Source organism: Dama dama, chromosome 3 (genome assembly GCF_033118175.1).
Source record: "Dama dama isolate Ldn47 chromosome 3, ASM3311817v1, whole genome shotgun sequence".
NCBI lineage: Eukaryota > Metazoa > Chordata > Mammalia > Artiodactyla > Cervidae > Dama > Dama dama.
The window spans coordinates 13,776,681-13,803,010 of NC_083683.1; positions in this window are offsets into that span (position 1 = coordinate 13,776,681).

Genomic DNA, 26,330 nt, shown 5'->3' on the forward strand with positions numbered 1-26,330 from the left:
GAAACGGTCTGAAAAATGGGAGGAGCATGAAGTGGTGTTGAAAAACATGAATAGACTGAAAAGGTGTGAAAAATATGAAGAGCTTCAAAAGGTGTCAAAAATATGAGGAGCATGAACGGTCTGAAAAACTCTAGGAGCATGAACCGGCGTTGAAAAACATGAAGAGCCTGAAAAGGTGTGAAAAATATGAAGAGCTTCAAAATATTTTAAAAATATGAGGGGCATGAACGGTCTGAAAAATAGGAGGAGCATGAAGCTGTGTTTAAAAACATGAAGAGCCTGAAAAGGTGTGAAAAATATGAAGAGCTTCAAAAGGTGTGAAAAATATCAAGAGGTTCAAAAGCTGTCAAAATTGAGATGAGCATGAAACGGTCTGAATAATAGGAGGAACATGAAGTGGTGTTGAAAAACATTAAGAGCCTGAAAAGGTGTGAAAACTATGAAGAGCTTCAAAAGGTGTGAAATATATGAGGAGCATGAAACAGTCTGAAATTTAGTAGGAGCATATAGCGGTGTTGAAAAACATGAAGAGCCTGAAAACGTGTGAAAAATATGAAGAGCTTCCAAAATTGTCAAAAATATGAGGAGCATGAAACGGTCTGAAAAATAGGAGGAGCATGAAACGGTATTGAAAAACATGAAGAGCCTGAAAAGGTGTGAAAAATATGAAGAGCTTCCAAAATTGTCAAAAATATGAGGAGCATGAAACGGTCTGAAAAATAGGAGGAGCATGAAATGGTAGGAAAAATAGGAGAAGCATGAAACGGTGTTGAAAAACATGAAGAGCCTGAAAACGTGTGAAAAATAGGAGGAGCTTCAAAAGGTGTCAAAAATATGAAGAGCATGAAACGGTCAGAAAAATAGGAGGAGCATGAAGCGGTGTTCAAAAACATGAAGAGCCTGAAAAGGTGTGAAAAACATGAAGAGCATGAAAAGGTGTGACAAATATAAAGAGATTCAAAAGGTGTGAAAAATATGAGGAGCATTAAATGGTCTGAAAAATAGGAGAAGCATGAAACGGTGTTAGAAACGTGAAGAGCATGAAAAGGTGTGAATAATATGAAGAGCTCAAAATGTGTCATAAATATGAGGAGCATGAAACCGTCTCAAAATTAGGAGGAGCACGAAGCGGTGTTCAAAAATATGGAGAGCCTGAAAAGGTATGAAAAATATGAAGAGCCTCAAAAGGTGTCTAAAATATGAAGAGCATGAAACGGTCTGAAAAATAGGAGGAGCATGAAACGGTGTTCAAAAACATGAAGTGCCTGAAAAGGAGTGAAAAATATGAACAGCTTCAAAAGATGTCAAATATTTGAGGAGCATGAAATGGTCTGAAAAATACGAGGAGCATGAGGCGGTGTTGAAAAACATGAAGAGCCTGAAAAGGTGTTAAAAACATGAAGAGCTTCAAAAGGTGTGAAATGTATGAGGAGCATGAAACGGTCGGAAAAATAGGAGGAGCATGAAGCGGTGTTCAAAAATATGAAGAGCCTGAAAAGGTGTGAAAAATATGAAGAGCTTCAAAAGGTGTAAAAAATGAGATGAGCATGAAACGGTCTGAAAAATAGGAGGAGCATAAAGTGGTGTTGAAAAACATGAATAGCCTGAGAAGGTGTGAAAAATATGAAGAGCTTCAAAAGGTGTCAAAAATATGAGGAGCATAAAACGGTCTGAAAAATAGGAGGAGAATGAAACGGTCTGAAAAGTAGCAGGAGCATGAAGCGGTGTTGAAAAACATGAATAGCCTGAAAAGGTGTTAAAAACATGAAGAGCTTCAAAAGGTGTGAAATGTATGAGGAGCATGAAACGGTCGGAAAAATAGGAGGAGCATGAAGCGGTGTTCAAAAATATGAAGAGCCTGAAAAGGTGTGAAAAATATGAAGAGCTTCAAAAGGTGTAAAAAATGAGATGAGCATGAAACGGTCTGAAAAATAGGCGGAGCATGAAATGGTGTTCAAATACATGAAGAGACTGAAAAGTTGTGAAAAACATGAAGAGCTACAAATGCTGTGAAATATATGAGGAGCATGAAACGGCCTGAAAATAGGAGGAGCATGAAACGGTCTGAAAAATAGGAGGAGCATGAAGTGGTGTTGAAAAACATGAAGAGCCTGAAAAGGTGTAAAAAATATGAAGAGCTTCAAAAGGTTTCAAATATATGAGTAGCATCACACGGTCTGAAAAATAGGAGGAGCATGAAGCAGTGCCCAAAAACATGAAGAGCCTGAAAAGGTGTGAAAAATATGAAGAACTACAAAAGGTGTCAAAAACATGAGGAGAATGAAATGGTCTCAAAAAAAGGAGGAACATGAAACGGTCTGAAAAATCGGAGGAGCATGAAATGGTGGTGAAAAACATGAGGAGCGTGAAAAGGTGTGAAAAATATGAGGAGCATGAAACGGTCTGAAAAATAGGAGGAGCATGGAATGGTGTTGAAAAACATGAAGAGCCTGAAAATGTGTGAAAAATAGGAGGAACTTCAAACGGTGTGAAATACATGAGTAGCATGAAACGGTCTGAAAAATAGGAGGAGCATGAAGCTCTGTTTAAAAACATGATGAGCCTGAAAAGGAGTGAAAAATATGAAGAGCTTCAAAATGTGTGAAAAATATGAGGAGCATGAAACGGTCTGAAAAATAGGAGGAGCATGAAGCGGTGCCCAAAAACATGAAGAGCCGGAAAAGGTGAGAAAAATATGAAGAGCTTCAAAATGTGTGAAATATATGAGGAGCATGAAACGGTCTGAAAAATAGGAGGAGCATGAAGCGGTGCCCAAAAATTTGAAGAGCCGGAAAATGTGTGAAAAATATGAAGAGCTTCAAAAGGTGTCAAAATATGAGGAGCATGAAACGGTCTGAAACATAGGAGGAGCATGAAGCGGTGTTGAAAATCATGAAGAGCCTGAAAACGTGTGAAAAATATGAAGAGCTTCAAAAGCTGTCAAAAATATGACGAGCATGAAACGGTCTCAAATATACGAGGAGCATGAAACGGTCTGAAAAATAGGAGGAGCATGAAGCGGTGTTGACAACATGAAGAGCCTGAAAAGGGGTGAAAAATATGAAGAGCTTCAAATGTTGTCAGAAATATGAGGAGCATGAAACGGTCTGAAAAATAGGAGGAGCATGAAGTGGTGTTGAAAAATATGAAGAGCATGAAAATTGTGAAAATATGAAAAGCTTCAAAAGGTGTGAAACATATGAAGAGGTTAAAAAGGTGTCAAAAATATGAGGAGAATGAAACGGTCTGAAAAATAGGAGAAGCATGAAACGGTGTTCAAAAACATGAAGAGCCTGAAAAGTTGTGAAATATATGAAGAGCTTCAAAACATGTCAAAAATATGAGGAGCATGAAACGGTCTGAAAAACAGGAGGAGCCTGAAGCGGTGCCCAAAACATGAAGAGCCTGAAAACGTGTGAAAAATATGAAGAGCTTCAAAAGGTTTCAAAAATAGGAGGCGCATGAAATGGTCTGAAAAATAGGGGGAGCATGAAGCATTGTTGAAAAACATGAAGAGCATGAAAAGGTGTGAAAAATATGAAGAGCTTCAAATCATGTTAAAAATATGAGGAGCATGAACGGTCTGAAAAATAGGAGGATCATTAAACGGTGTTCAAAAAATGAAGAGCCTGAAAAGGTGGGAAAATTTGCAGAGGTTCAAAAGGTGTCAAAAATATGAGGAGCACGAATTGGTCTGAAAAATAGGAGGAGGATGGAGCGGTTTTCAAAAATATGAAGAGCCTGAAAAGGTGTGAAAAATATGAAGAGCTTCAAAAGGTATCAAGAATATGAGGAGCATGAAACGGTCTGACAAATAGGAGGAGCATGAAGCGGTGTTCAAAATCATGAAGAGTATGAAAAGGTGTGAAGAATATGAAGAGCTTCAAAAGGTGTGAAATACATGAGGAGCATGAAACGGTCTGAAAAATAGGATGAGCATGAAGCGGTGTTGAAAAACATGAAGAGCCTGAAAAGGTGTGAAAAATATGAAGAGCTTCTAAAGGTGTCAAAAATGAGATAAACATGAAACGGTGTGAAAAATATGAGGAGCATGAAACGGTGTTCAAAAACATGAAGAGCCTGAAAAGGTGTGAAATAGTTGATTAGCATGAAACGGTCTGAAAAATAGGAGGAGCATGAAGCGGTGATGAAAAATATGAAGAGTTAAAAGGTGTGAAAAATAGGAAGAGCTTCAAAAAGTGTCAAAAATATGAGGAGCATGAAACGGTCTGAAAAATAGGAGGAGCATGAAACGTTGTTCAAAAACATGAAGAGCCTGAAAAGGTGTGAAAAACATGAAGAGCTTCAAAAGGTGTGAAAAATATGAAGAGCATGAATCCGTCTGAAAAATAGGAGGAGCACGAAGTGGTGTTGAAAAACATGAAGAGCCTGAAAAGGTGTGAAATATATGAAGAGCTTCAAAAGGTGTCAAAAATATGAGGAGCATGAAACGGTCTGAAAAACAGGAGGATCATGAAGCGGTGTTGAAAACCATGAAGGGCCTGAAATGATGTGAAAAATATGAAGAGCTTCAAAAGGTGTCAAAAATATTAGGAGCAGGAAACGGTCTGAAAAATAGGAGGAGCATGAAGCGGTGTTGAAAAACATGAAAAGCCTGAAAATGTGTGAAAAATATGAAGAGTTTCAAAATTTGTCAAAAATATGAGGAGCATGATACGGTCTGTAAAAAAGGAGGAGGGTGAAGCGGTGTTAAAAAACATGAAGAGCCTGAAAATGTGTGAAAAATATGAAGAGCTTTAAAAGGTTTCAAAAATATGAGGAGCATGAAACGTTCTGAAAATTAGGAGGATCAAGAAACCGTGTTCAAAAACATGAAGAGCCTGAAAAGGTGTGAAAAATATGAAGAGCCTCAAAAAATGTCAAAAATATGAGGTGTATGAAACGGTCTGAAAAATAGCAGGAGCATGAAGCGGTGTTGAAAAACATGAAGAGCCTGAAAACGTGAGAAAAATATGAAGAGCTTCAAAAATGTGAAAAATACGAAGAACTTCAAAGGGTGTGAAAAATATGAGGAGCATGAAACGGTCTGAAAAATAGGTGGAGCATGAAGTCGTGTTGAAAAACATGAAGAGCCTGAAAAGGTGTGTAAATATGAAGAACTTCAAAAGGTGTGAAAAATATGTAGAGCTTGTAAAGGTGTTAAAAATGAGATTAGCATGAAACGGTCCGAAAAATAGGAGGAGCATAAGTGGTATTGAAAAACTTGAAGAGTCTGAAAAGGTGTGAAATATATGAAGAGCTTCAAAAAGTGTGAAAAATATGAGGAGCTTCAAAAATTGTTAAAAATATGAGGAGTATGAAACGGTCTGAACAATAGGAGGAGCATGAAGTGGTGTTGAAAAACAAGAAGAACCTGAAAAGGTGTGAAAAATATGAAGAGCTTCAAAAAGTGTCAAAAATATGAAGAGCATGAAACCGTCTGAAAAATAGGAAGATCATGAAGTGGTGTTGAAAAACATGAAGAGCCTGAAAAGGTGGGAAAATTATTAAGAGTTTCAAAAGGTGTGAAAATTATGAGGAGCACGAAACGGTCTGAAAAATAGGATGAGCATGAAAATGTTCTGAAAACGATGAAGAGCATGAAAAGGTGTGAAAAATATGAAGAGCTTCAAAATGTGTCAAAATATGAAAAGCATGAACCGACTGAAAAATAGATGGAGCATGAAGTGGTGTTGAAAAACAGGAAGAGATTGAAATGGTAAGAAATATATGAAGAGCTTCAAAAGGTGTCAAAAATAGGATGAGGATGAAACAGTCTGAAAAGTAGGAGGAGCATGAAGTGTGTTGAAAAACTTGAAGAGCCCGAAAAGGTGTGAAAAATATGAAGAGCTTCAAAAGGTGTCAAAAATATGAGGAGTATGAAACGGTCTGAAAAATAAGAGGAGCATGAAATGGTGTTGAAAAACATGAAGAGCCTGAAAAGTTGTGAAAAATATGAAGAGCTTCAAAAGGTGTCAAAAATACAAGGAGCATGAAACGGTCTGAAAAATAGGAGGAGCATGAAACGGTGTTGAAAAACATGAAGAACCTGAAAACGTGTGAAAAATATGAAGAGTTCAAAAGGTGTCAAAAATATGAGGAGCATGTAACGGTCTGAAAAATAGGAGGAGCATGAAGCGGTGTTGAAAAACATGAAGAGCCTGAAAAGGTGTGAAAAATATGAAGAGCTTCAAAAGGTGTCAAAAATATGAGGAGCGTGAAACTGTATGAAAAATAGGATGAGCATGAAACGGTTTTTAAAGACGAAGAGCATGAAAAGATGTGAAAAATATGTAGAGCTTCAAAAGGTGTGAAAAATATGAGGAGCATGAAACGGTCTGAAAATTAGGCGGAGCATGAAATGGTGTTCAAATACATGAAGAGACTGAAAAGGTGTGAAAAATATGAAGAGCTTCTAAAGGTGTGAAAAATATGAGGAGCATGAAACGATCCGAAAAATATGAGGAGCATGAAGTGGTCGTCAAAAACAGGAAGAGCCCAAAAAGATGTGAATAATATGAAGAGCTTCAAAAGGTGTCAAAAATATGAGGAGCATGAAAAGGTCTGAAAAATAGGAGGAGCATGAAACAGTTATCAAAAACATGAAGAGCCTGAAAAGGTGGTAAAATATTAAGAGATTCAAAGGGTGTTAAAAATTTGAGGAGCATGAACGGTCTGAAAAATAGGATGAGCATGAAACCGTTATCAAAAACATGAAGAGCATGAAAAGGTGGGAAAAATATGAAAAGCTTCAAAACCTGTCAAAAATATGAGGAGCATGAAACGGTTTGAAAAATAGGAGGAGAATGAAGCGGCATTCAAAAACATGAAGAGCCTGAAAAGTTGTGAAAAATATGAAGAGCTTCAAAAGATGTCAAAAATATGACGAGCCTCAAATGGTCTGAAAAATAGGAGGAGCATGAAGTGGTCGTCAAAAACATGAAGAGCCTGAAAAGGTGTGAAAAATATGAAGAGCTTCAAAATGTGTCAAAAATATGAAGAGCATGAAACGGTTTGAAAAATAGGAGGAGAATGAAGCGGCATTCAAAAACATGAAGAGCCTGAAAAGTTGTGAAAAATATGAAGAGCTTCAAAAGGTGTGAAAAACATGAGGAGCTTGAAAATCTCTGAAAAATAGGAGGAGTATGAAGTAGTCTTTAAAAATATGAAGAGCCTGAAAAGATGTGGAAAATACAAAGAGCTTCAAAAGGTGTGAAAAATATGAGGAGCATGATACTATCTGAAAAATAGGAGGAGCATGAAGCGGTGTTCAAAAACATGAAGAGCCTGAAAAGTTGTGAAAAATATGAAGAGTTTCTAAAGGTGTCAAAAATATGAGGAGCATGAAACGGTCTGAAAAATAGGAAGACCATGAAACGGTGTTCAAAAACATGAAGAGCATGAAAGGTGGGAAAATTATGAAGAGATTCAAAAGGTGTGAAATACATGAGGAGCATGAAACGGTCTGAAAAGTAGTAGGAGCATGAAGAAGTGTTCAGTAACATGAAGAGCCTGAAAAGGTATGAAAAATATGGAGAGCTTCAAAAGGTGTCAAAAATATGAGGAGTATGAAACGGTTTGAAAAATAGGAGGAGCTTGAAACAGTGTTCAAAAACATGAAGAGCATGAAAAGGTGTGAAAAATATGAAGAGATTCAAAAGCTGTGAAATACATGTGGAGCATAAAACGGTCTCAAAATAGGAGGAGCATGAAGCGGTGTTTGAAAACATGAAGAGCCTGAAAAGGTGTGAAAAATATGAAGAGCCTCAAAACGTGTCAAAAATAGGAAGAGCATTAAACGGTCTGAAAAAATAGGAGGAGCTTGAAGCGGTTGTGAAAAACATGAAGAGCCTGAAAACGTGTGAAAAATATGAAGAGCTTCAAAAGGTGTGAAAACTATGAAGAGCTTCAAAATGTGTCAAAAATGAGATGAGCATGAAACGGTCTGAAAAATATGAGGATCATGCAGTGGTGTTGAAAAACATGAAGAGCCTGAAAAGGTGTGAAAAATATGAAGAGCTTCAAAAGGTGTCAAAGATATGAGGAGCATGAAACAGTCTGAAAAATAAGATGAGCATGAAACGGTTTTGAAAAAGATGAAGAGCATGAAAGGTGTGAAAAATATGAAGAGCTTCAAAAGGTGTCAAAAATATGAGGAGCATGAAAGAGTCTGAAAAATAGGTGGAGCATGAAACGGTATTCAAAAACATGAAGAGCATGAAAAGGTGTGAAAAATATGAAGAGCTTCAAAAGGTGTCAAAAATATGAGGAGCATGAAACAGTCTGAAAAATAAGATGAGCATGAAACGGTTTTGAAAAAGATGAAGAGCATGAAAAGGTGTGAAAAATATGAAGAGCTTCAAAAGGTGTCAAAAATATGAGGAGCATGAAACGGTCTGAAAAATAGGATGAGCGTGAAATGGTTTTGAAGAAGATGAAGAGCATGAAAAGGTGTGAAAAATATGAAGAGCTTCAAAAGGTGTCAAAAATATGAGAAGCATGAAATGACTGAAAAAAAGGAGGAGCATGAAGCTGTGTTGAAAAACATGAAGAGCATGAAAAGGTGTGAAAAATATGAAGAGCTTCAAAAGGTGTCACATAAATGAGGAGAATGTAACGGTCTGAAAACTAGGAGGAGCATGAAACGGTGTTTAAAAACATGAAGATCCTGAAAAGGTGTGTAAAATATAAAGGCTTCAAAAGGTGTCAAAAATATGAGGAGCATGAAACAGTCTAAAAAATAGCATGAGATTTATACGGTTTTGAAAAAGATGAAGAGCATGAAAAGGTGTGAAAAATATGAAGAGCTTCAAAACATGCCAAAAATATGAGGAGCATGAAACGGTCTGAAAAAGAGGAGGAGCATGAAGCGGTGTTGAAAAACATGAAGAGCCAGACAAGGTGTGAAATATATGAAGAACTTCAAAAGGTGCCAAAAATATGAGGAATCTGAAACGGTGTGAAAAATAGGAGGTGCATGAAGCAGTGTTCAAAAATATGAAGAGCCTGAAAAGGTGTGAAAAATATGAAGAGCTTCAAAAGGTGTGAAAACTATGAAGAGCTTAAAAATGTGTCAAAAATGAGATGAGCATGAAACGGTCTGATAAATAGGAGGATCATGCAGTGGTGTTGAAAAACATGAAGAGCCTGAAAAGGTGTGAATAATATGTAGAGCTTCAAAAGGTGTGAAAATACGAAGAGCTTCAAAAGCTGTCAAAATAAGATGATCATGAAACGGTCTGAAAATTAGGAGGAGCATGTAGTGGTTTTGAAATATATGAAGAGCCTGAAAAGGTGTGAAATATATGAAGAGCTTCAAAAGGAGTGAAAATATGAAGAGCTTCAAAAGCTGTCAAAATGAGATGAGAATGAAACGGTCTGAAAATTAGGAGGAGCATGAAACGGTGTTCAAACAAATGAAGAGCCTGAAAAGGTGTGAAAAATAAGAAGAGCTTCAAAAGTTGTGAAATACATGAGGAGCATGAAACTGTGTGTAAAATAGGAGGAGCATGAAGTGGTGCTCAAAAACATGAAGAGCCTGAAAAGGTGTGAAAAATATGAAGAGCTTCAAAAGGTGTGAAATACATGAGAGGAATGAAACTGTCTGAAAAATAGGAGGAGCATAATGCGGTTGTGAAAAACATGAAGAGCCTGAAAACGTGTGAAAAATATGAAGAGCTTCAAAAGGTGTGAAAACTATGAAGAGCTTCAAAATGTGTCAAAAAACGATGAGCATGAAACGGTCTGAAAAATAGGAGGATCGTGCAGTGGTGTTGAAAAACATGAAAAGCCTGAAAACGTGTGAAAAATATGAAGAGCTTCAAAAGGTGTGAAAACTATGAAGAGCTTCAAAATGTGTCAAAAATGAGATGAGCATGAAACGGTCTGAAAAATAGGAGGATCATGCAGTGCTGTTGAAAAACATGAAGAGCCTGAAAACGTGTGAAAAATATGAAGAGCTTCAAAAGGTGTGAAAACTATGAAGAGCTTCAAAATGTGTCAAAAATGAGATGAGCATGAAACGGTCTGAAAAATAGGAGGATCATGCTGTGGTGTTGAAAAACATGAAGACCCTGAAAACGTGTGAAAAATATGAAGAGCTTCAAAAGGTGTGAAAACTATGAAGAGCTTCAAAATGTGTCAAAAATGAGATGAGCATGAAACGGTCTGATAAATAGGAGGATCATGCAGTGGTGTTGAAAAACATGAAGAGCCTGAAAAGGTGTGAATAATATGTAGAGCTTCAAAAGGTGTGAAAATACGAAGAGCTTCAAAAGCTGTCAAAATAAGATGATCATGAAACGGTCTGAAAATTAGGAGGAGCATGTAGTGGTTTTGAAATATATGAAGAGCCTGAAAAGGTGTGAAATATATGAAGAGCTTCAAAAGGAGTGAAAATATGAAGAGCTTCAAAAGCTGTCAAAATGAGATGAGAATGAAACGGGCTGAAAAATAGGAGGAGAATGAAACGGTTGTGAAAAAGATGAAGATCCTGAAATTGTTTGAAATATATGAAGAGCTTCAAAAGGTGTCAAATATATGAGGAGCATGAAACGGTCTGAAAAATAGGAGGCGCATGAAATGTTGTTCAAAAACATGAAGAGCCTAAAAAGCTGTGAAAAATATGAAGAGCTTCAAAACGTGTCAAAATTATGAGAAGCATGAAACAGTCTGAAAAATATGAGGTACATGAAGCGGGGTTTAAAAACATGAAGAGCCTGAAAAGGTGTGAAAAATATGAAGAGCTTCAAAAGGTGTCAAAGATATGAGGAGCATGAAACAGTCTGAAAAATAAGATGAGCATGAAACGGTTTTGAAAAAGATGAAGAGCATGAAAAGGTGTGAAAAATATGAAGAGCTTCAAAAGGTGTCAAAAATATGAGGAGCATGAAACAGTCTGAAAAATAGGTGGAGCATGAAACGGTATTCAAAAACATGAAGAGCATGAAAAGGTGTGAAAAATATGAAGAGCTTCAAAAGGTGTCAAAAATATGAGGAGCATGAAACAGTCTGAAAAATAGGATGAGCATGAAATGGTTTTGAAGAATATGAAGAGCATGAAAACGTGTGAAAAATATGAAGAGTTTCAAAAGGTGTTAAAAATATGAGAAGCATGCAATGAGTGAAAAAAAGGAGGAGCATGAAGAGGTGTTGAAAAACATGAAGAGCATGAAAAGGTGTGAAAAATATGAAGAGCTTCAAAAGGTGTCACATATATGAGGAGCATGTAACGGTCTGAAAAATAGGAGGAGCAGAAACATTGTTTAAAAACATGAAGATCCTGAAAAGGTGTGAAAAATATGAAGAACTTCAAAAGGTGTCAAAAATATGAGGAGCATGAAACAGTCTGAAAAATAGGATGAGCATGATATGGTTTTGAAAAAGATGAAGAGCATGAAAAGGTGGAAAAATATGAAGAGCTTCAAAAGGTGTCAAAAATATGAGCATGAAACGGTCAGAAAAAAAGGAGGAGCATGAAGAGGTGTTCAAAAACATGAAGAGCCTGAAAAGGTGTGAAAAATATGTAGAGCTTCAAAAGGTGTCAAAGATATTAGAAGCATGAAACAGTCTGAAAAATAAGATGAGCATGAAACGGTTTTGAAAAAGATGAAGAGCATGAAAAGGTGTGAAAAATATGAAGAGCTTCAAAAGGTGTCAAAAATATGAGGAGCATGAAACGGTCTGAAAAATAGGATGAGCATGAAATGGTTTTGAAGAAGATGAAGAGCATGAAAAGGTGTGAAAAATATGAAGAGCTTCAAAAGGTGTCAAAAATATGAGAAGCATGAAATGACTGAAAAAAAGGAGTAGCATGAAGCGGTGTTGAAAAACATGAAGAGCATGAAAAGGTGTGAAAAATATGAAGAGCTTCAAAAGGTGTCACATAAATGAGGAGAATGTAACGGTCTGAAAAATAGGAGGAGCATGAAGCGGTGTTTAAAAACATGAAGATCCTGAAAAGGTGTGTAAAATATGAAGAGCTTCAAAAGGTGTCAAAAATATGAGGAGCATGAAACAGTCTGAAAAATAGCATGAGATTTATACGGTTTTGAAAAAGATGAAGAGCATGAAAAGGTGTGAAAAATATGAAGAGCTTCAAAACGTGCCAAAAATATGAGGAGCATGAAACGGTCTGAAAAAGAGGAGGAGCATGAAGCGGTGTTGAAAAACATGAAGAGCCAGACAAGGTGTGAAATATATGAAGAACTTCAAAAGGTGCCAAAAATATGAGGAATCTGAAACGGTGTGAAAAATAGGAGGTGCATGAAGCAGTGTTCAAAAATATGAAGAGCCTGAAAAGGTGTGAAAAATATGAAGAGCTTCAAAAGGTGTGAAATACATGAGGAGCATGAAACGGTCTGAAAAATAGGAGGAGCATGAAGCGGTGTTGAAGAACATGAAGAGCTTCAAAAAGTGTGTAAAATAAGAAGAGCTTCAAAAGGTGTCAAAAAAGAGATGAGTATGATACGGTCTGAAATATACGAGGAGCATGTAGTGGTGTTGACAAGCATGAAGAGCCTGAAATGGTGTGAAACATATGAAGAGCTTTAAAAGGTGTCAAAAATATGAGGAGCATGAAACAGTCTGAAAAATAGTAGGAGCATGAAGCGGTGTTGAAAAACAACAAGAGGCTGAAAAGGTGTGAAAAATATGAAGAGATTCAAAAGGTGTGAAAAATACGAAGAGCTTCAAACGGTGTGAAAATTATGAGGAGCAAGAAACGGTCTGAAAAACAGGAGTAGCATGAAGCGGTGTTGAAAAACATGAAGAGGCTGAAAAGGTGTGAAATATATCAAGAGCTTCAAAGGTGTGAAAAATATGAAGAGCTTCTAAACGTGTCAAAATTATGAGGAGCATGAAACGGTCTGAAAAATAGGAGGAGCATGAAATGGTTTTCAAAAACATGAAGAGCCTGAAAAAATGTGAAAAATAGGAAGAGCTTCAAAAGGTGTGAAATACATGAGAAGCATGAAACGGTCTGAAAAATAGGAGGAGCATGAAAAGGTGTACAAAAACATGAGAGCCTGAAAAGGTGTGACATATATGAAGAGCTTCAAAAGGTGTGAAATATATGAGGAGCATGAAACGGTCTGAAAAATAGGAGGAACATGAAGCGGTGTTCAAAATCATGAAGAGCCAGAAAAGGTGTGAAAAATATGAAGAGCTTCAAAACGTGTCAAAAATATTAGGAGCATGAAACGGTCTGAAAAATAGGAGGAGCATGAAGCGGTGTAGAAAAACATGAAGAGCCTGAAAAGGTGTGGAAATTATGAAGAGCTTCAAAAGGTGTCAAATATATGAGGAGAATAAAACGGTCTGAAAAAAAGGAGGAGCATGAAATGGTGTTGAAAAACATGAAGAGCCTGAAAAGGTATGATAAATATGAAGAGTTTCAAAACGTGTCAAAAAGATGAGGAGCATGAAACGGTCTGAAAAACAGGAGGGGCATGAAGCGGTGTTGAAAAACATGAAGAGCCTGAAAAGGTGTGAAATATATGAAGAACTTCAAAAGGTGTAAAAAATATGAGGAGTTTGAAACGGTCTGAAAAATAAGAGGATCTGGTTTCCTCACTGTGTATGCCCAGAAGTGGAATTGCTGGGTCATATTGCAGTTCTATTTCCAGTTTTTTAAGAAATCTCTACACCGTTTTCCATAGCGGCTGTACTAGTGTGCATTCCCACCAACAGTATAAGAGGGTTCCCTTTTCTCCACTCCCTCTCCAGCATTTATTGCTTGTAGACTTTTGGATAGCAGCCATCCTGACTGGCATGTAATGGTACCTCATTGTGGTTTTGATTTGCATTTCTCTAATAATGAGTGATGTTGAGCATCTTTTCATGTGTTTGTTATCCATCTGTATGACTTCTTTGGAGAAATGTCTGTTTAGTTCTTTGGCTCATTTTTTATTGGGTCATTTATTTTTCTGGAATTGAGCTGCAGGATTTGCTTGTATATTTTTGAGATTAATCCTTTGTCTGTTTCTTCATTTGCTATTATTTTCTCCCAATCTGAGGGCTGTCTTTTCACCTTACTTATAGTTTCCTTTGTAGTGCAAAAGCTTTTAAGTTTCATTAGGTCCCATTTGTTTAGTTTTGCTTTTATTTCCAATATTCTGGGAGGTGGGTCATAGAGGATCTTGCTTTGATTTATGTCGGAGAGTGTTTTGCCTATCTTCTCCTCTAGGAGTTTTATAGTTTCTGGTCTTACATTTAGATCTTTAATCCATTTTGAGTTTATTTTTGTGTATGGTGTTAGAAAGTGTTCTATTTTCATTCTTTTACAAGTGGTTGACCAGTTTTCCCAGCACCACTTGTTAAAGAGGTTGTCTTTTTTCCATTGTATATCCTTGCCTCCTTTGTAAAAGATAAGGTGTCCATAGGTTCGTCTGAAAGAGACACGTGCACCCCAATGTTCATCGCAGCACTGTTTATAATAGCCAGGACATGGAAGCCACCTAGATGCCCGTCAGCAGATGAATGGATAAGAAAGCTGTGGTACATATACACCATGGAATATTACTCAGCCATTAAAAAGAATTCATTTGAACCAGTCCTAATGAGATGGATGAAGCTGAAGCCCATTATACAGAGTGAAGTAAGCCAGAAAGATAAAGAACATTACAGCATACTGACACATGTATATGGAATTTAGAAAGGTGACAACGATAACCCTATATGCAGAACAGAAAAAGAGACACAGAAATACAGAACAGACTTTTAAACTTTGTCGGAGAATTTGAGGGTGGGATATTTCAAAAGAACAGCATGTATGCTATCTATGGTGAAACAGATCACCAGCCCAGGTAGGATGCACGAGACAAGTGCTCTGGCTTGGTGCACTGGGAAGACCGAGAGGAATCGGGTGGAGAGGGAGGTGGGAGGGGGAATCGGGACTGGGAATACATGTAAATCCATGGCTGATTCATATAAAAGTATGACAAAACCCACTGGAAAAAAAAATAAAAATAATAAAAAAAATTAAAAATATAACAATGAAAAAAAAAATAAGAGGAGCATGAAACGGTGTTCAAAAACATGAAGAGCCTAAAAAGGTGTGGAAATTATGAAGAGCTTCAAAAGGTGTCAAATATATGAGGAGCAAGAAACTGTCTGAAAATTAGGAGGAGCATGAAGCCGTTTTCAAAAACTTGAAGAGACTGAAATGGTGTGAAAAATATGAAGAGCTTCAAAGGTGTCAAATATATGAGGAGCATAAAACGGTTTGAAAAAAAGGAGGAGCATGAAATGGTGTTGAAAAATATGAAGAGCCTGAAAACGTGTGAAAAATATGAAGAGCTTCAAAAGGTTTCAAAAATATGAGAGGCATGAACGGTCTGAAATATAGGGGGAGCATGAAGCGGAGTAGAAAAACATGAAGAGCCTGAAAAGGTGTGGAAATTATGAAGAGCTTCAAAAGGTGTCAAATATATGAGGAGCATAAAACGGTCCGAAAAAAAGGAGTAGCATGAAATGGTGTTGAAAAACATGAAGAGACTGAAAAGGTGTGAAAAATCTGAAGAGCTTCAAAAGGTGTCAAATATATGAGGAGCATGAAACGGTCTGAAAAATAGGAGGAGCATGAAGCGGTGTTGAAAACCATGAAGAGCCTGTAAGGTGTGAAAAATATGAAGAACTTCAAAAGGTGTCAAAAATATAAGGAGCATGAAACGGCCTGAAAAATAGGAGGAGCATGAAGTGGTGTTGAAAAACGTGAAGAGCCTGAAAAGGTGTGAAAAATATGAAGAACTTCAAAAGGTGTCAAAAATATGAGCAGCATGAAACGGTCTGAAAAACAGGAGGAGCATGAAACGGTGTTCAAAAATATGAAGAGCCTAGAGAAGTGTGAAAAATATGAAGAGCTTCAAAAGGCGTCAAAAATATGAGGAGCATTAAACGGTCTGAAAAAAAGGAGGAGCATGAAGCGGTGTTGAAAAACATGAAGAGCCTAAAAAGGTATGAATAATATGAAGAGCTTCAAAAGGTTTCAAAAACATGAGGAGCAGTAAACGGTCTGAAAAATAGGAGGAGCATGAAGCGGTGTTGAAAACATGAAGAGCCTGAAAAGGTGTGAAAAATATGAAGAGGTTCAAAAGGTGTCAAAAATATGAGGAGCAGGAAACGGTCTGAAAAATAGGAGGAGCATGAAACGGTCTGAAAAATAGGAGGAGCATGAATCGGTGTTCAAAAACATGAAGAGCCTGAAAAGGTGTGAAATATATGAAGAGCCACAAAGGTGTCAAAAATATGAGGAGCAAGAAACGGTCTGAAAAATAGGAGGAGCATGAAGTGGTGTTGAGAAACATGAAGACCCTGAAAAAATGTGAAAAATATGAAGAGCTTCAAAAGGTGTCAAAAATATGAGGAGCATGAAATGGTCTGAAATATAGGAGCAGCGTGAAAAGGTGTTAAAAAACATGAAGAGCTTAAAAATGTGTGAAACATATGAGGAGCATGAAACGGTCTGAAAAATAGTAGGAGCATGAAGTGGTGAAGAGAAATATGAAGAGCCTGAAAAAGTTGTGAAACATATGAGGAGAATGAAACGGTCTGAAAAATAGGAGGAGCATGAAGTGGTGTAGAAAAATATGAAGACCCTGAAAAAATGTGAAAAATATGAAGAGCTTCAAAAGGTGTCAAAAATATGAGGAGCATGAAATGGTCTGAAATATAGGAGCAGCGTGAAAAGGTGTTAAAAAACATGAAGAGCTTAAAAAGGTGTGAAACATATGAGGAGCATGAAAAGTTCTGAAAAATAGTAGAAGCATGAAGCGGTGTTGAAAAACATGAAAAGCCTGAAAAGGTGTGAAAAATATGAAGAGCTTCAAAAGGTGACAAAAATTATGAGAAGCATGAAAAGCTCTGAAAAATAGGAGGAGCAAGAGCGGTGTAGAAAAACATGAAGAGCCTGAAAAAGTGTGAAATCTATGGAGAGTTTCAAAAGGTGTCAAAAATATGAGGAGCAAGAAACGGTCTGAAAAATAGGAGGAGCATTAATCGGTGTTCAAAAATATGAAGAGCATGGAAAGCTGTGAAAAATATGAAGAGCTTCAAAAGGTGTCAAAAATATGAGGAGCATGAAACGATCTGAAAAATAGGAGGATCATGACGTGGTGTTGAAATACATGAAGAGCCTGAAAAAGGTGTGAAACATATGAGGAGCCTGAAACGGTCTGAAAGAGAGGAGGAGCATGAAACGGTGTTGAATAACATGAGGAGCATGGAAAGGTGTGAAAAATATGAAGAGCTTCAAAAGGTGTCAAAAATATGAGGAGCATGAAACTGTCTGAAAAATAGGAGGAGCATGAAACCTTGTTGAAAAATATGAAGAGCCTGAAAAGGTGTGAAAAATATGAAGAGCTTCAAAAGGTGTCAAAATATGAGGAGCATGAAACGGTCTGAAAAAATGGAGGAACATGAAACGGTGTTCAAAAACATGAGGAGCCTGAAAAATTGTGAAAAATATGAACAGTTTCAAAAGGTGTCAAAAATATGAGGAGCATGAAACGGTCTGAAAAATATGAGGAGCATGAAACAGTGTTCAAAAACATGAAAACCCTGAAAAGGTGTGAAAAATATGAAGAGCTTCCAAACGTGTCAAATATATGAGGAGCATGAAATGGTCTGAAAAATAGGAGGAGTAAGAAGGGGTGTTGAAAAACATGAAGAGCTTGAAATGGTGTGAAAAATATGAAGAGCTTCAAAAGGTGTGAAAAATATGAAGAGCTTCAAAGGTGTCAAAAATGAGATGAGCATGAAACGGTCTGCAAAATAGGAGGAACAAGAAGTGGTTTTGAAAAAAATGAAGAGGCTGAAAAGGTGTGAAAAATATGAAAAGCTTGAAAAGGTGTCAAAAATATGAGTAGCACGAAACGGTCTGAAAAATAGTAGGAGCATGAAGCGGTGTTCAAAAACATGAAGAGCCTGAAAACGTGTGAAAAATATGAAGAGCTTCCAAACGTGTCAAATATATGAGGAGCATGAAATGGTCTGAAAAATAGGAGGAGTAAGAAGGGGTGTTGAAAAACATGAAGAGCTTGAAATGGTGTGAAAATTATGAAGAGCTTCAAAAGGTGTGAAAAATATGAAGAGCTTCAAAGGTGTCAAAAATGAGATGAGCATGAAACGGTCTGAAAAATAGGAGTAGCATGAAGCTGTGTTCAAAAACATGTAGATCTTGAAAACGTGTGAAAAATATGAAGATCTTCAAAAGGTGTGAAAAATATGAGGCTCATGAAAAATAGAAGCAGCATTAAACGGTGTCGAAAAACATGAAGAGCCTGAAAGGTGTGAAAAATATGAAGAGCTTCAAAAGGTGTGAAAAATATGAGGAGCATGAAATGGTCTGAAAAATAGAATCAGCATGAAACGGTGTTGAAAAACATGAAGAGCATGACAAGGTGTGAAAAATATGAAGAGCTTCAAAAGGTGTCAAAAATATGAAGAGCAAGAAACAGTCTGAAAAATAGGAGGATCATGAAGCGGTGTTCAAAAACATGAAGAGCCTGAAAAGGTGTGAAAAATGTGAAGAGCTTGAAAAGGTGTCAAAAATATGAGGAGCATGAAACGGTCTGAAAAGTAGGAGGAGCATGAAGTGGTGTTGAAAAACATGAAGAGCCTGAAAAGGTGTGAGTAATATGACGAGCTTCAAAAGGTGTGATAAATATGAGGAGCATGAAGCGGTCGGTAAAATAGGAGGAGCATGAAGCGGTGTTCAAAACCATGAAGAGCCTGAAAAGGTGTGAAAAATGTGAAGAGCTTCAAGAGTTGTGAAATACAAGAGGAGCATGAAACGGTCAGAAAAATAGGAGGAGCATGAAGCCGTTTTGAAAAACATGAAGAACCTGAAAAGGTGTGAAAAATATGAAGAACTTCAAAAGGTGCCAAGTATATGAGGAGCATGAAACGGTCTGAAAAATAGGAGGGGCATGAAACGTTGTTCAAAAACATGAAGAGCCTAAAAAGGTGTAAAAAATATGAGGAGCTTCAAAAGCTGTGAAATACATGAGGAACATGAAACGGTCTGACAAATAGGAGGAGCATGAAACGGTATTCAAAACATGAAGAGCTTGAAAAGTTGTGAAAAATATGAAGAGCTTCAAAAGGTGTGAAAAATATGAGGAGCTTCACAAGTTGTCAAAAATATGAGGAGCATGAAACGGTCTGAAAAATAGGAGGAACATTAACTGGTGTTGAAAAACATGAAGAGCCTGAAAAGGTGTGAAAATATGAAGAGCTTCAACAGGTGTCAAAAATATGAGGAGTATGAAACGTTCTGAAAAATAGGAGGAGCATGAAACGGTATACAAAACATGAAGAGCTTGACAATGTGTGAAAAATATGAAGAGCTTCAAAACCTGTCAAAAGTATGAGGAGCATGAAATGGTCTGAAAATTAGGAGGAGCATGAAGCAGTGTTGAAAAACATGAAGAGCCTGAAAAGTTGTGAAATATATGAAGAGCTTCAAAAGGTGTCAAAAATAACAGGAGAGAGAAACGGTGTTCAAAAACGTGAAGAGCCTGAAAAGGTGTGAAAAACACGAAGAGATTCAAAAGATGTCAAAAATAGGAGGAGCCTGAAACGGTGTTGAAAAACATGAAGAGCATGAAAAGGTGTGAAAAATATGAAGAGCTTCAAAAGGTGTCAAAAATATGAGGAGCATGAAACGGGCTGAAAAATAGGAGGAGCATGAAGTGGTGTTGAAAAACATGAAGAGCCAGAAAAGGTGTGAAATATATGAAGAGCTTCAAAAGTTGTCAAAACTATGAGGAGCATGATACGGTCTGAAACATAGGAGGAGCATGAAACAGTGTTCAAAATCATGAAGAGCCTGAAAAGGTGTGAAAAATATGAAGAGCTTCAGAAGGTTTAAAAAATATGAAGAGCTTCAAAAGCTGTGAAATAGATGAGGAGCATGAAACGGTCTGAAAAATAGGAGGAGCATGAAGCGGTGTTCCAAAACATGAAGAGCCTGAAAAGGTGTGAAATATATGAAGAGATTCAAAAGTTGTCAAAAATATGAGGAGCATGAAACGCTCTGAAAAATAGGAGGATCATGAAGCGGTGTTGAAAAACATGAAAAGCCTGAAAAGGTGTGAAAAATATGAAGAGTTTCAAAAGGTATCAAAAATATGAGGAGCATGAAACTCTCGGAAATACAGGAAGAGCATGAAACCGTGTTCAAAAACATGAAGAGCTTGAAAAGGTGTGAAAATTATGAAGAGCTTCAAAAGGTGTGAAATACATGAGGAGCATGAAACGGTCTGAAAAATAGGAGGAGCATGAAGTGGTGTTGAAAAACATGAAGAGCCTGAAAAGGTGTGAAAAATATGAAGAGCTTCAAAAGGTGTGAAAAATATGAGGAGCATGAAGCGGTCTGTAAAATACGAGGAGCATGAAGAGGTGTTCAGAAACTTGGAGAGCCTGAAAAGGTGTGAAAAATATGAAGAGCTTCAAAAGGTGTGAAATACATGAGGAGCGTGAAACGGTCTGAAAAATAGCAGGAGCATGAAGCGGTGTTGAGTAACATGGAGAGCCTGAAAATGTTTGAAAAATATGAAGAGCTTCAAAAGGTGCGAAATACATGAGGAGCATGAAACGGTCTGAAAAATAGGAGGGGCATGAAACGTTGTTCAAAAACATGAAGAGCCTAAAAAGGTGTGAAAAATATGAAGAGCTTCAAAAGGTGTCAAAAATTTGAGGAGCATGAACTGGACTGAAAAATAGGAGGAGCATGAAACGGTGTTCAAAAACATGAAGAGCCTGAAAAGGTGTGAAAAATATGAAGAGCTCAAAAGGTGTGAAATACATGAGGAGAATGAAACGGTCTGAAAAATAGGAGGAGCATGAAGCGGTGTTGAAAAGCATGAAGTGCCTGAAAAGCTGTGAAAAATATGAAGAGCTTCACAAGGTGTGAAAAATATGAAGAGCTTCAAAAGGTGTCAAAAATATGAGGAGTATGAAAAGGTCTGAAAAATAGGAGGATCATGAAGCGGTGTTGAAAAACATGAAAAGCCTAAAAAGGTGTGAAAAATATGAAGAGCTTCAAAAGGTGTGAAAACTATGAAGAGCTTCAAAAGGGTGAAAAATATGAGGAGCATGAAACGGTCTGAAAAATAGGAGAAGCATGAAGCGGTGTTGAAAAACATTAAGAGCCTGAAAAGGAGTGAAAAATATGAAGAGCTTCAAAAGGTGTGAAAAATATGAGGTGCATGAAACGGTCTGAAAAATAGGAGGAGCATGAATCTTTGTTGAAAAACATGAAGAGCCTGAAAAGGTGGGAAATATACGAAGAGCTTCAAAAGGTGTCAAAAATATGAGGAGCATGAAACGGTCTGAAAAATAGGAGGAGCATGAAGTGGTGTTGAAAAACATGAAGAGCCAGAAAAGGTGTGAAATATATGAAGAGCTTCAAAAGATGTCAAAAATATGAGGAGCATGAAACGGTCTGAAAAATAGGAGGAGCATGAAACAGTGTTCAAAAATATGAAGAGCCTGAAAAGCTGTGAAAAATATGAAGAGCTTCAAAAGGTTTAAAAAATATGAAGAGCTTCAAAACCTGTGAAATAGATGAGGAGCATGAAACGGTCTGAAAATAGGAGAAGCATGAAGCGGTGTTCCAAAACATGAAGAGCCTGAAAAGGTGTGAAATATATGAAGAGATTCAAAAGGTGTCAAATATATGAGGAGCATGAAACGCTCTTATAAATAGGAGGATCATGAAGCGGTGTTGAAAAACATGAAAAGCCTCAAAAGGTGTGAAAAATATGAAGAGTTTCAAAAGGTGTCAAAAATATGAGGAGCATGAAACTGTCTGAAAACAGGAAGAGCATGAAACCGTGTTCAAAAACATGAAGAGCTCGAAAAGGTGTGAAAAATATGAGGAGCTTCAAAAGGTGTGAAATACATGAGGAGCATGAAACGGTCTGAAAAATAGGAGGAGCATGAAGCGGTGTTGAAAAACGTGAAGAGCCTGAAAAGGTGTGAAAAATATAAAGAGCTTCAAAAGGTGTGAAATACATGAGGAGCATGACACGGTCTGAAAATTGGAGGAGCATGAAGCAGTGTTGAAAAACATGAAGACCCTGAAAAGGTGTAAAAAATATGAAGAGCTTCAAATCGTGTCAAAAATATGAGGAGCATGAAACGGTCTGAAAATTGCAGGAGCATGAAGCGGTGTTGAAAAACATGAAGAGCCTGAAAAGGTGTGACAAATATGAAGAGCTTCAAAAGGTGTCAAATATATGAGGAGCATGAAACGGTCTGAACAATAGGAGGAGCATGAAACGGTGTTCAAAAACATGAAGAGCCTGAAAAGCTGTGAAATATATGACGAGTTTCAAAAGGTGTGAAATATATGAAGAGCTTCAAAAGGTGTGAAATATATGAGGAGCAGGAAACAGTCTGAAAAATAGGAGGAGCATGAAGCGGTGTTGAAAAACATGAAGAGCCTGAAAAGCTGTGAAAAATATTAAGAGCTTCAAAAGGTGTCAAAAGTATGAGGAGCATGAAACGGTCTGGAAAATAGGAGGAGCATGAAGCGGTGTTGAAAAACATGAAGAGCCTGAAAAGGTGTGAAAAATATGAAGAGCTTCAAAAGGTGTCAAATATATGAGGAGAATGTTAAGATCTGAAAAATAGGAGGAGCATGAAGCGGTGTTGAAAAACATGAAGAGCCTGAAAAGGTGTGAAAAATATGAAGAGCTTCAAAAGGTGTGAAAAATATGAGGAGCATGAAACGGTCTGAAAAATAGGAGAAGCATGAAGCGGTGTTGAAAAACATGAAGAGCCTGAAAAGGTGTGAAAAATATGAAGAGCTTCAAAAAATGTGAAAAATATGAGGAGCATGAAACGGTCTGAGAAATAGGAGGAGCATGAAGCTTTGTTGAAAAACAGGAAGAGCCTGAAAAGGTGGGAAATATATGAAGAGCTTCAAAAGCTGTCAAAAATATGAGGAGCATGAAACGGTCTGAAAAAATAGGAGGAGCATGAAGTGGTGTTGAAAAACATGAAGAGCCGGGAAAGGTGTGAAATATATGAAGAGCTTCAAAAGGTGTCAACAATATGAGAAGCATGAAACGGTCTGAAAAAATAGGAGGAGCATGAAACGGTGTTCAAAAACATGAAGAACCTGAAAAGGTGTGAAATATATGAAGAGATTCAAAAGGTGTCAAAAATATGAGGAGCATGAAACGCTCTGAAAAATAGGAGGATCATGAAGCAGTGTTGAAAAACATGAAGAACCTGAAAAGGTGTGAAAAATATGAAGAGCTTCAAAAGGTGTCAAAATTATGAAGAGCTTCAAAGGTGTCAAAAATATGAGGAGCATGAAACGGTCTGAAAAATAGGAGGAGCATGAAGAGGCATTGAAAAACATGAAGAGACTGAAAAGGTGTGAATTATATGAAGAGCTTCAAAAGGTGTCAAAATTTTGAAAAGCTTCAAAGGTGTCAAAAATATGAGGAGCATGAAACGGTGTTCAAAAACATGGAAGGCAAGAAAAGGTGTGAAAAATATGAAGAGCTTCAAAAGGTGTCAAAAATATGAGGAGCATGAAACGGTCTGAAAAATAGGAGGAAAATGAAGCGGTGTTGAAAAACATGAAGAGCTTGAAAAGGTTTGAAAAATATGAAAAGCTTCAAAAGGTGTCAAAATTAGGAAGAGCATGAAGCGGTATGAAACATAGGAGGAGCATGAACCGGTGTTGAAAAACATGAAGAGCCTGAAAAGGTGTGAAATATATGAAGAGTTTGAAAATGTGTCAAAAATATGAGGAGCAGGAAATGGTCTGAAAAATAGGAGCATGAAGTGGTGTTGAAAACCATGAAGAGCCTGAAAAGCTGTGAAAAATATGAAGAGCATCAAAAACTGTCAAAATATGAGGAGCATGAAACGGTGTTCAAAAACATGAAACGCCTGAAAAGGTGTGAAATATATGAACAGCTTCAAAAGTTATCAAAAATAGGAGGAGCATGAAGCGGTGATGAAAAACATGAAGAGCCTGAATAGGTGTGAAAAATATGAAGACCTTCAAAAGGTGTTCAAAAGAGGAGGCACATGAAACTGTCTGAAAAATACGAGAAGCATGAAATGGTCTGAAAAAGGGGAGGAGCATGAAGTGGCTTTGAAAAACATGAAGAGCCTGAAAAGGTGTGAAAAATATGAAGAGCTTCAAAATGTTTCAAAAGTGAGATGAGCATGAAACGGTCTGAAAAATAGGAGGAGCATGAAGTGGTGTTGAAAAACATGAAGAGCCTAAAAATGTGTGAAAAATATGAAGAGCTTCAAAAGGTGTGAAAAAAATGAAGACCTTCAAAATGTGTCAAAAATATGAGGAGCATGAAACGATCTGAAAAATAGGAGGAGCAAGAAGCAGTGTTGAAAAAAATGAAGATCCTGAAAACGTTTGAAAAATATGAAGAGCTTCAAAAGGTGTGAAAAAAATGAAGTTCTTCAAAATGTGTCAAAAATATGAGGAGCATGAAACGATCTGAAAAATAGGAGGAGCAAGAAGCAGTGTTGAAAAAAATGAAGATCCTGAAAACGTTTGAAAAATATGAAGAGCTTCAAAAGGTGTGGAAAATCTGAAGAGCTTCAAAATGTGTCAAAGTGAGATGAGCATGAAATGGTCTGAAAAATAGGAGGAACATGAAGCCGTCTTCAAAACCATGAATAGCCTCAAAAGGTGTGAAAAATATGAAGAGCTTCAAAAGGTGTCAAAAATATGAGGAGCATGAAACGGTCTGAAAAATAGGAGTAGCATGAAGCCGTTTAATAAACATGAAGAGCCTGAAAAGGTGTGAAAAATATGAAGAGCTTCAAAAGGTGTGAAAAAAATGAAGAACTTCAAAATGTGTCAAAAATATGAGGAGCATGAAAAGATCTGAAAAATAGGAGCAGCATGAAATGGTGTTCAAAGACATGAAGATCCTGAAAAGGTGTGAAAAATATGAAGAGCTTCAAAATGTATCAAAAGTGAGATGAGCATGAAACGGTCTGAAAAATAGGAGGAGCATGAAGTGGTGTTGAAAAACATGAAGAGCCTAAAAATGTGGGAAATATATGAAGAGCTTCAAAAGTTGTCAGAAATGATAGAAACATAAAACGGTCTGAAAAATAGGATGAGCAAGAAGGGGTGTTGAAAAACATGAAGAGAGTGAAAACGTTTGAGAAATATGAAGAGATTCAAAAGGTGTGAAAATTATGAAGAGCTTCAAAAGTTGTCAAAAATGATATGAGCATGAAACAGTCCGAAAAATAGGAGGAGCCTGAAATCGTGTTCAAAAACATGAAGAGCCTAAAAAGGTGTGAAAAATATAAAGAGCTTGAAAAGGTGTGAAATGCAGGAGGAGCATGAAACGGTCTGAAAAATAGGAGGAGCATGAAGTGGTGTTGAAAAACATGAAGAGCCTGAAAACGTATGAAAAATATGAAGAGCTTCAAAAATGTGAAAAATATGAACAGCTTCATAAGGTGTGAAAAATATGAAGAGCTTCAAAAGATGTCAAAATGAGATGAGCATGAAACGGTCTCAAAAATAGGAGGAGCATGAAGCGGTGTTCAAAAATATGAAGAGCCTGAAAAGGTGTGAAAAATATGAACAGCTTCAAAAGGTGTCAAAAATATGAGGAGCATGAAACGGTATGAAAAACAGGAGTAGCATGAAGTGCTGTTGAATAACATCAAGAGCCTGAAAAGGTGTGAAAAATATGAAGAGCTTCAAAAGGTGTGAAATTCATGAGGAGCATACAACGATCTGAAAAATATGAGAAGCATGAAGTGGTGTGGAAAAACATGAAGAGGTGAAAGGTTGTGAAAAATATGAAGAGCTTCAAAAGGTGTCAAAAATATGAGGAGCATGAAACGGTCTGAAAAATAGCAGGAGCATGAAGCGGTGTTGAAAAACATGAAGAGCCTGAAAACGTATGAAAAATATGAAGAGCTTCAAAAATGTGAAAAATATGAACAGCTTCATAAGGTGTGAAAAATATGAAGAGCTTCAAAAGTTGTGAAAAATATGAGGAGCATGAAACGTTCTGAAAAATAGGAAGATCATGAAACGTTGTTCAAAAAAATGAAGAGCTGGAAAAGGTGTGAAAAATATGAAGAGCCTCAAAACGTGTCAAAAATATGAGGAGTATGAAACGGTCTGGAAATTAGCAGGAGCATGAAGCGATGTTGAAAAACATGAAGAGCCGGAAAAGGTGTGAAAAATATGAAGAGCTTCAAAAGGTGACAAAAATGTGATGAGCATGAAACGGTCTGAAAAATAAGAGGAGCATGAAGCGGTGTTGGAAATCATGAAGAGTCCGAAAAGATGTGAAATATATGAA